Genomic DNA, 8304 nt, shown 5'->3' with positions numbered 1-8304 from the left:
TCTCCCTGTAGTGAAAGAACACATCTGTCCGGTGTATATGACAATAAACACACACACACACACACACACACACACACACGCACACATATACACTCTATGTTTCAGCGGAATACTATATAAAGATCTGTTAACTTTAGAGGGAGTCCTAGCTTGAGTTGCATCTTGAGTTGCTGCTGAAACACGCCATTGCAGTAAATTGTTGAGACGGGACTTAACCGCCAAACAGACAAAATACCTGTGCAGGACAGAACGTTATGTTCTTGTTAACCTGCAATGCATCCATCTACACTGAGTGTATAAATCATTAGAAACACCTTCCTAATATTGAGTTGCACCCCCTTTTGCCCTCAGAACAGCTTAAATTCGATTCTACAAGTGTTCCACAGGGATGCTGGCCCATGTTGACTCCAATGCTTTCCACAGTTGTGTTAAGTTGTCTGGATGTCCTTTGCGTAGTGGACCATTCTTCGTACACATGGAAAACTGTTGAGCATGAAAAACCCAGCAGCGTTGCAGTTCTTGACACACTGAAACCAGTGCGCCTGGTACCTACTACCATACCCCGTTCAAAGGCACTTAATCTTTTGTCTTGCCAATTCACCATCTGAATGGCACACATACACAATCCATGTCTCAATTGTCTCGAGACTTAAAAATCCTTCTTTAACCTGTCTCCTCCCCTTCTTCTACAATGATTGAACTGGATTTAACAAGTGAATAATAAGGGATCCTAGCTTTCACCTCAATTAACCGGGTCAGTCTATGTCACCGAAAGAGCCGAATGTTTTGTACAGTCAGTGTATATGACTGTTTTTCAGCATCACAGATCTGAATCCTAGTTGGCATTTCACCATGGTGACATTTCCTGAAGACACTCCCATGGGACCAAGATGCACAGGCAGGGATATGTCTCCATTTTTAAATTAATTTTGAAGAATGAAACTGTGTTAAACTTGAGATTACATTAAATCCTGAGATATTAAACAGCTGATAGTTGTATTACTTAAATAAGACAGAGGCCTCTGTTATAACTATTATAACACCACACCTTTCTCACCTCCCCACTCTGTTTAAAAGTTTCCCAATCGTCTATTCTTCACAGTCTCGTTTCTCAGAACCATAAACAATTCTACATTTCCCAGCTCCCACACAATATTACAGTTCATAAATTCTATCACTAATTACCCATTGAGGAGAAGGGGCAGCTGTATCGTGGGGCCTTGGCAGCATTTACTGTCTAACAGCACAGAGTTAATGAGGGAGCTAAGCAATATGATCTCAATATAGGCTACACAGATTCTCACCGGACTTTGCCTTCCCTGTACTCTCTATGTGGACAGGGACAGAGACGCACAAGCTGGATTTACAAGATAACATGCATTCAGGTCAGGGGAAAACGTTATGAAAAAGTGAGACTTCATAAAGAAAGAGAAACCGAATGAAAAAACATTTCAATCATTACTCAGATCACATCTAAGAAAAGGGCAAGACCCTTTTTTTTATCACAAGACAGTGTTATTAACGTGTTACTAACATGTTATTAAGTGTTATTAACGGATGACTAACTGCAAACGGTCCTTATCTTTAAAGATGACACTGTATTCAGTAGTTATGGGCTACTGTAGGGACAGTTTATTTGTAGCCTCTGAGGCTCAAGCCTCACAGCATTCCCAGATTAAATGAAACAATTGATGGCAGAAAGACATGCTATGAGAGCCTGCCTATCGATGACAACCCAACCAGGCAACACAGATACTGTAGTCATGGTCAAATGGAGCAAGGATTATGTTCTTATCTCATATTTCAAACTGGATGGGGACATACTCATCGATCATTTCTCAGGCCATGTTGTAGGCTGTATGTTTGTCTATGTGCTCCTGTTGAATTGCAAATGTCCTAACCTTTGGCTGGCAAGCCTGATACTCTAATCTGTATTCACAACAAGGCAATAATATGCTAAATGCTAGCACTATGATCACTGACATAAGTGGGCTTGGGTCTCACCCTAAGGCAATGATTGAATAATATCACAGAACATATCTCAGAGATACACAGCGGCTTGCGAAAGTATTCACCCCCTTGGCATTTTTCCTATTTTGTTGCCTTACAACCTGGAATTAAAATTGATTTTTTTTTGGGGGGGGGGGGTTGTATCATTTGATTTATACAACATGCCTACCACATTGAAGATGCAAAATATTTTATATTGTGAAACAAACAAGAAATAAGACCAAAAAAAACAGAAAACGTGAGTGTGAATAACTATTCACCCCCTAAAGTCAATACTTTGTAGAGCCACCTTTTGCAGCAATTACAGCTGCAAGTCTCTTGGGGTATGTCTCTATAAGCTTGGCACATCTAGCCACTGGGATTTTTGACAATTCTTCAAGGCAAAACTGCTCCAGCTCCTTCAAGTTGGATGGGTTGCGCTGGTTTACAGCAATCTTTAAGTCATACCACAGATTCTCAATTGGATGCAGGTCTGTGCTTTGACTAGGCCATTCCAAGACATTTAAATGTTTCCACTTAAACCACTCAAGTGTTGCTTCAGCAGTATGCTTAGGGTCATTGTCCTGCTGGAAGGTGAACCTTCGTAACAGTCTCAAATCTCTGGAAGACTGAAACAGGTTTCCCTCAAAAATGTCCCTGTATTTAGCGTCATCCATCATTCCTTGGCCTAAAGGCTCAATTTTAGTCTTATCTGACCAGAGTACCTTCTTCCATATGTTTGGGGAATCTCCCACATGCTTTTTGGCGAACACCAAACGTCTTTGCTTATTTTTTTCTTTAAGAAATAGCTTTTTTTCTGGCCACTGTTCCGTAAGGCCCAGCTCTGTGGGGTGTACGGCTTAAAATGGTCCTATAGACAGATACTCCAATCTCCGCTGTGGAGCTTTGCATGGTTATCCTTGGTCTCTTTGTTGCCTCTCTGATTAATGCCCTCCTTGCCTTGTCTGTGAGTTTTTGTGGACGTCCCTCTCTTGGCAGGTTTGTTGTGGTGCAATGTTCTTTTCATTTTTTAATAATGGATTTAATGGTGCTCCGTGGGATGTTCAAAGTTTCTGATATTTTTTTATAACCCAACCCTGATCTCTACTTCTCCAGACCACACAGCCGTCATACCCCTCAGTAAGGAGACGCGTTCTGTCTCCTAGAGATGAACGTTCTTTGGTGCGAAAAGTGCAAATCAATCCCAGAATAACAGCAAAGGACCTTGTGAAGATGCTGGAGGAAACATGTACAAAAGTATCTATATCCACAGTAAAATGAGTCTTATATCAACATAACCTGAAAGACCGCTCAGCAAGGAAGAAGCCACTGCTCCAAAACTGCCATAAAAAAAGCCTGACTGCGGTTTGCAACTGCACATGGGGACAAACATTGTACTTTTTGGAGAAATGTCCTCTGGTCTATTGAAACAAAAATAGAACTGTTTAGCCATAGTGACCATCGTTATGTTTGGAGGAAAAAGGTGGAGCCTTGCAAGCCGAAGAACACCATCCCTACCGTGAAGCATGGGGGTGGTAGCATCATGTTGTGGGGGTGCTTTGCTGCAGGAGGGACTTGTGCACTTCACAAAATAGATGGCTGTAAAATTATGTGGATATATTGAAGCAACATTTCAAGACATCAGTCAGGAAGTTAAAGCTTGGTTGCAAATTATCACGTTCTGACCATAGTTCTTTTGTGTTTTCTTTGTTTTAGTGTTGGTCAGGACGTGAGCTGAGTGGGCATTCTATGTTGTGTGTCTAGTTTTCCCATTTCTATGTTTGGCCTGATATGGTTCTCAATCAGAGGCAGGTATTAGTCATTGTCTCTGATTGGGAACCATATCTAGGTAGCCTGTTTTGTGTTGGGTTTTGTGGGTGGTTGTTTTCTGTCTTTGTGTCTATGCACCAGATAGGACTGTTTCGGTTTTTCACATTTGTTGTTTTGGTATTTTGTAGTGTTCACGTTTATGGTCTTTATTAAACATGTTGAACTCTAACCATGCTGCGCTTTGGTCCGATCCTTCGTCCACAGAAGAAAGCCCTTACACAAATGGGTCTTCCAAATGGACAGTGACCCCAATCATACTTCCAAAGTTGTGGCAAAATGGCTTAAGGACAACAAAGTCAAGGTATTTGAGTGGCCATCACAAAGCCCTGACCTCAATCCTATAGAAAATTTGTGGGCAGAACTGAAAAGGCATGTGCGAGCAAGAAGGCCTTACAAACTTGACTCAGTTCCACCAGCTCTGTCAGGAGGAATGGGCCAGAATTCACCCAACTTATTGTACGGAGCTTGTGGACGGTTCCCTGAAACGTTTGACCCAAGTTAAACAATTTAAAGGCAATGCTATCAAATATTAATTGAGTGTATGTAAACTTCTGACAGTGTATGTGTATGTATTATTCTGATATTTCACATTTTTAAAATAAAATGGTGATCCTAACTGACAGGGAATTTTTATTAGGATTAAATGTCAGGAATTGTGAAAAACTGAGTTTAAATGTATTTGGCTAAGGTGTATGTAAACCTCAAACTTCTGTATGCAGTATGCATCAACCCCTTTTCTGTTTTTTATTATTTAATTTTTTTTTTAAATAAGTATTTTTTTCCCCATTTCACTATTTTGTGTATGTCCATTACATGAAATCCAAATAAAAATCCATTTAAATTATTGGTTGCAACAAAATAGGAAAAACGCAAAGGGGGATGAATACTTTTGCAAGGCACTGTAATTGCTGACTGTTTTGATATAGTACCACACACTGCCCAGAGTGGATAGAATGATTACTCACACAAACAAGCACTGTTTTTAAACAGTCCAATCTAAAGGTTTAGTGACACTGGGGCTCTTTTTTTTCAGAATTAGCAACAGACTGTTGTTTTTAAGTATGTCTAATGGCAATATGAGACATTGATATCAGTCTTTCCTCCCACAACCACTCCTGGCTAAAAACATGATTTCATAGTGTGTGTCTGTATGCAAGCACAACACCAGTAGTAAATGTGACCTGTATAATGTGAAAACATTATGGGGACTTTGCATAGACATGTAAATGTTTGCAGCTGAGTAAACACTCCTCCAATTGTAGCCAGTCAGTGGAGGAGCCAGTCGCTTGCAGAGGGAGACAAAAGTGTAAAAATGGACCCGAAGAGCATTGAGCTTAATTTAAACCCAGCTGGTGCATCAGAGCTACTGCTCCTCTCAAGCACAGATAAGAATGCCACAGCTTGCAGAACTTAAGCTGGGTTACAGCAGCTCCCTATTGTCCACAAGGAGGATAAACTTAACTCAGGTCAGCCAAGTTTTTTTTCTTCGGCCTCACAATCATGACCATTTAGTATTGGAAGTCTCCAGACAGAGTGAAGAAAGGAAGGGGGCCTGTGGAAAATGTGACAGTTTGGCTGAGGGGCTGAATGGAAATCCAGAGATAATATTTTGGGCCAATCCAAGGAAAGCAACCGTTTTCTTTCGTAGGGATCAGGATTCAGACAGTTGAGTTGGTCACCAGAGGGATGGTCCTTTCAGGGGATCATTCAAATAGCAACACTGACCCCAAAGTTAGCGTGCCTCTGTCTGGCAGTCAACAGCTTTGGTACTGTGTGCTGTGTGTTTCTGTGTGTGTATGTAACCAACCTTCACTTTCTTCAAGCAAATGCAAAAGCTGGACTGGACAGCCGTGGTTGTCTCCTCGCCCTCCTCGCCCTCCTCGCCCCACTCCAAAACAGCATGGGCACTTCTTCAGCACATGTTTTTTTTTTCCTGCCAAAACCAGTGTCCTAGTATTCAAGTAGTCAAAATGTTGATTGGTTTTTATATAGGAGAAACCTTGTCATTGGCAGATAAAGCACTGATGAAATCATGGTGAAAGTATGAGACTCTGTCTGAGGGCCCCTCTGAGGTTGCAAAGGGAGGGTATATTACTGGAAGCTTTCAAATTTTAGCAGTAAACTGCAATCATTTTTTGTATCTTTCAAGGATTTTATGTAGTCTATCACAAGACATCTAGTTTCCCTTTTAGGTACTTCAGATTATCACAGGTGTCTAATTATCTCTGGACCTTTGTGTGGTCTTATCACATGCAAAATGTATAAAATAAATAATTAAGTTGGTTTGAAAATAGAATCATTTCATGAAAGCTGTTAAACATTATCCTAAATATAAACAATAAACTTGGTGAATACCACTGGTGTTTAATATGAGAGTTTCAGCATGACATATCCTTACATTTTTTTTACACACTTTTATTCTACTATGTCAATATGTATTTGCTGTCAATGTTTTGGCGTCAAACTGGTGGCAGTTATGGCAAAAAAGTCAATAGTTGGAAGAGTTCATTGAAAATAATGCCATTGGTGATTAGATACTTTTTTCATTAATTTGTCTATTTTTTCTTGAACCATATGGTCTATCTACTAGAAACTCATGGACAATATGGGCACAGATATAACAAAGGAATACTATATATTCATATATATTTTTAAAGTTATTAAAGTATAAATTATCAAAGTTAGATTGACATAGATTTTGTGTTAATTACCAAAGGTGTAACGGCTCTCGTCGGAATGAGTGGACCAAAGCGCAGCGTGGAAAGTGTTCAAGATTTTATTGATCAAAGAAACACTCGAACAAAGTAACAAAACGAAAGCGAACAGTTCTGTCAGCTAAACAGATACTAAACAGAAAATAACTACCCACAAAACACAGGTGGGAAAAAGGCTGCCTAAGTATGATAACAATCAGAGACAACGATAGACAGCTGCCTCTGATTGGGAACCACACTCAGCCAAAAACAAATAAATAGAAAACATAGAATTCCCAACCCAAATCACAACCTGACCTAATCAAATAGAGAAATACCTCCCCCCTCCCTCCCAAAGGTGCGGACTCCCAAACCTGAACCTATAGGGGAGGGTCCGGGTGGGCATCTACCCTCGGTGGCACCTCCGGTTCGGGACGTAGCCCCCGTTCCCTACGCTTCTGTGGAACCGGACCGTGGATCGTCGCCGGAGACTCTGGACTGGGAACCCCCGCTGAAGACTCCGGACTGCGGACCGTCGCTGGAGGCTCCGGACTGGGGACCGTCGCTGGAGGCTCCGGACTGGGGGCCGTAGTTGGAGGCTCCGGACTGGGGACTGTCGCTGGAGGCTCCTTTCCCTGAATCATCACTGGAGGCTTCGTGCCATGGATCATCACTGGAGGCTTCGTGCCATGGATCATCACTGCAGGCTCCGGGCCATGGATCATCACTGCAGGCTCTGGGCCATGGATCATCACTGCAGGCTTTGTGCCATGGATCATTACTGGAGGCTTCGTGCCATGGATGATCACTGGAGGCTTCGGGCCATGGATCATCACTGGAGGCTTCGTACATGGAGCCGGAACAGGTCTCACCAGACTGAGGAGATGTACTGGCAGCCTAGTGAGTGGAGCTGTCACAACATGTCCTGGCTGGATACCCACTCTAGCTCGGTGAGTGTGGAGAGCTGGCACAGGACGCACTGGGCTATGACGGCGCACTGGAGGCATAGTGCGTAGAGCTAACGCAGGACACACTGGACCGTGGAGGCGCACCGGAGGTCTGGAGCGCAGAGCTGGCACAACTCGTCCTGGTTGGATATCACCGTAGCCCGGCAAGTGCGGGGAGCTGGAACAGGCCGCACTGGGTTGTGCTGGCGAACTGGGGATACCGTGCGTAGAGCTGGTGATAACCTGGGCCGAAGAGAGGCACCGGAGGCCAGGAACGCTGAGCCGGCACAATCCCTCCTGGCTGAATGCCCACTCTAGCACGGCAACTGCGGAGAGATGGAATAGAGCATACCGGGCAATGAATGCTACTGGAGACACCGTGCGCATCACTGCATAACACGGTGCCTGACCAGTCACACGCTCCCCACGGTAAGCACGGGGAGTTGGCTCAGGTCTAAACCCTGACTCTGCCAATCTCCCCGTGTGCCCCCCTCAAAAAAGTTTTTAGGGCTGCCTCTCGTGCTTGCCTCGATGGTTTAACGCCTCATAACGTCTCCGTTCTGCTCTCGCTGCTTCTATCTCCTCCTTCGGACGGCGATACTCCCCAGCCTGCCTCCAGGGTCCTTTCCCGTCTAGGATTTCCTCCCAGGTCCAGTCCTCCTGACCACGCTGCTTTGTCCTTTGGTGGTGCGTAGTTCTGTAACGGCTCGGAATGAGTGGACCGAAGCGCAGCGTAGAAAGTGTTCATGATTTTATTGATCAAAGAAACACGTAACAACACGAAAGCGAACAGTTCTGTCAGGTAAACAGATACCAAACAGAAAATAAATACCCACAAAACACAA

Source organism: Oncorhynchus keta, chromosome 24, assembly GCF_023373465.1.
Source record: "Oncorhynchus keta strain PuntledgeMale-10-30-2019 chromosome 24, Oket_V2, whole genome shotgun sequence".
Classification (NCBI taxonomy): Eukaryota; Metazoa; Chordata; class Actinopteri; order Salmoniformes; family Salmonidae; genus Oncorhynchus; species Oncorhynchus keta.
Note: the sequence above shows the minus strand (reverse complement) of the source record.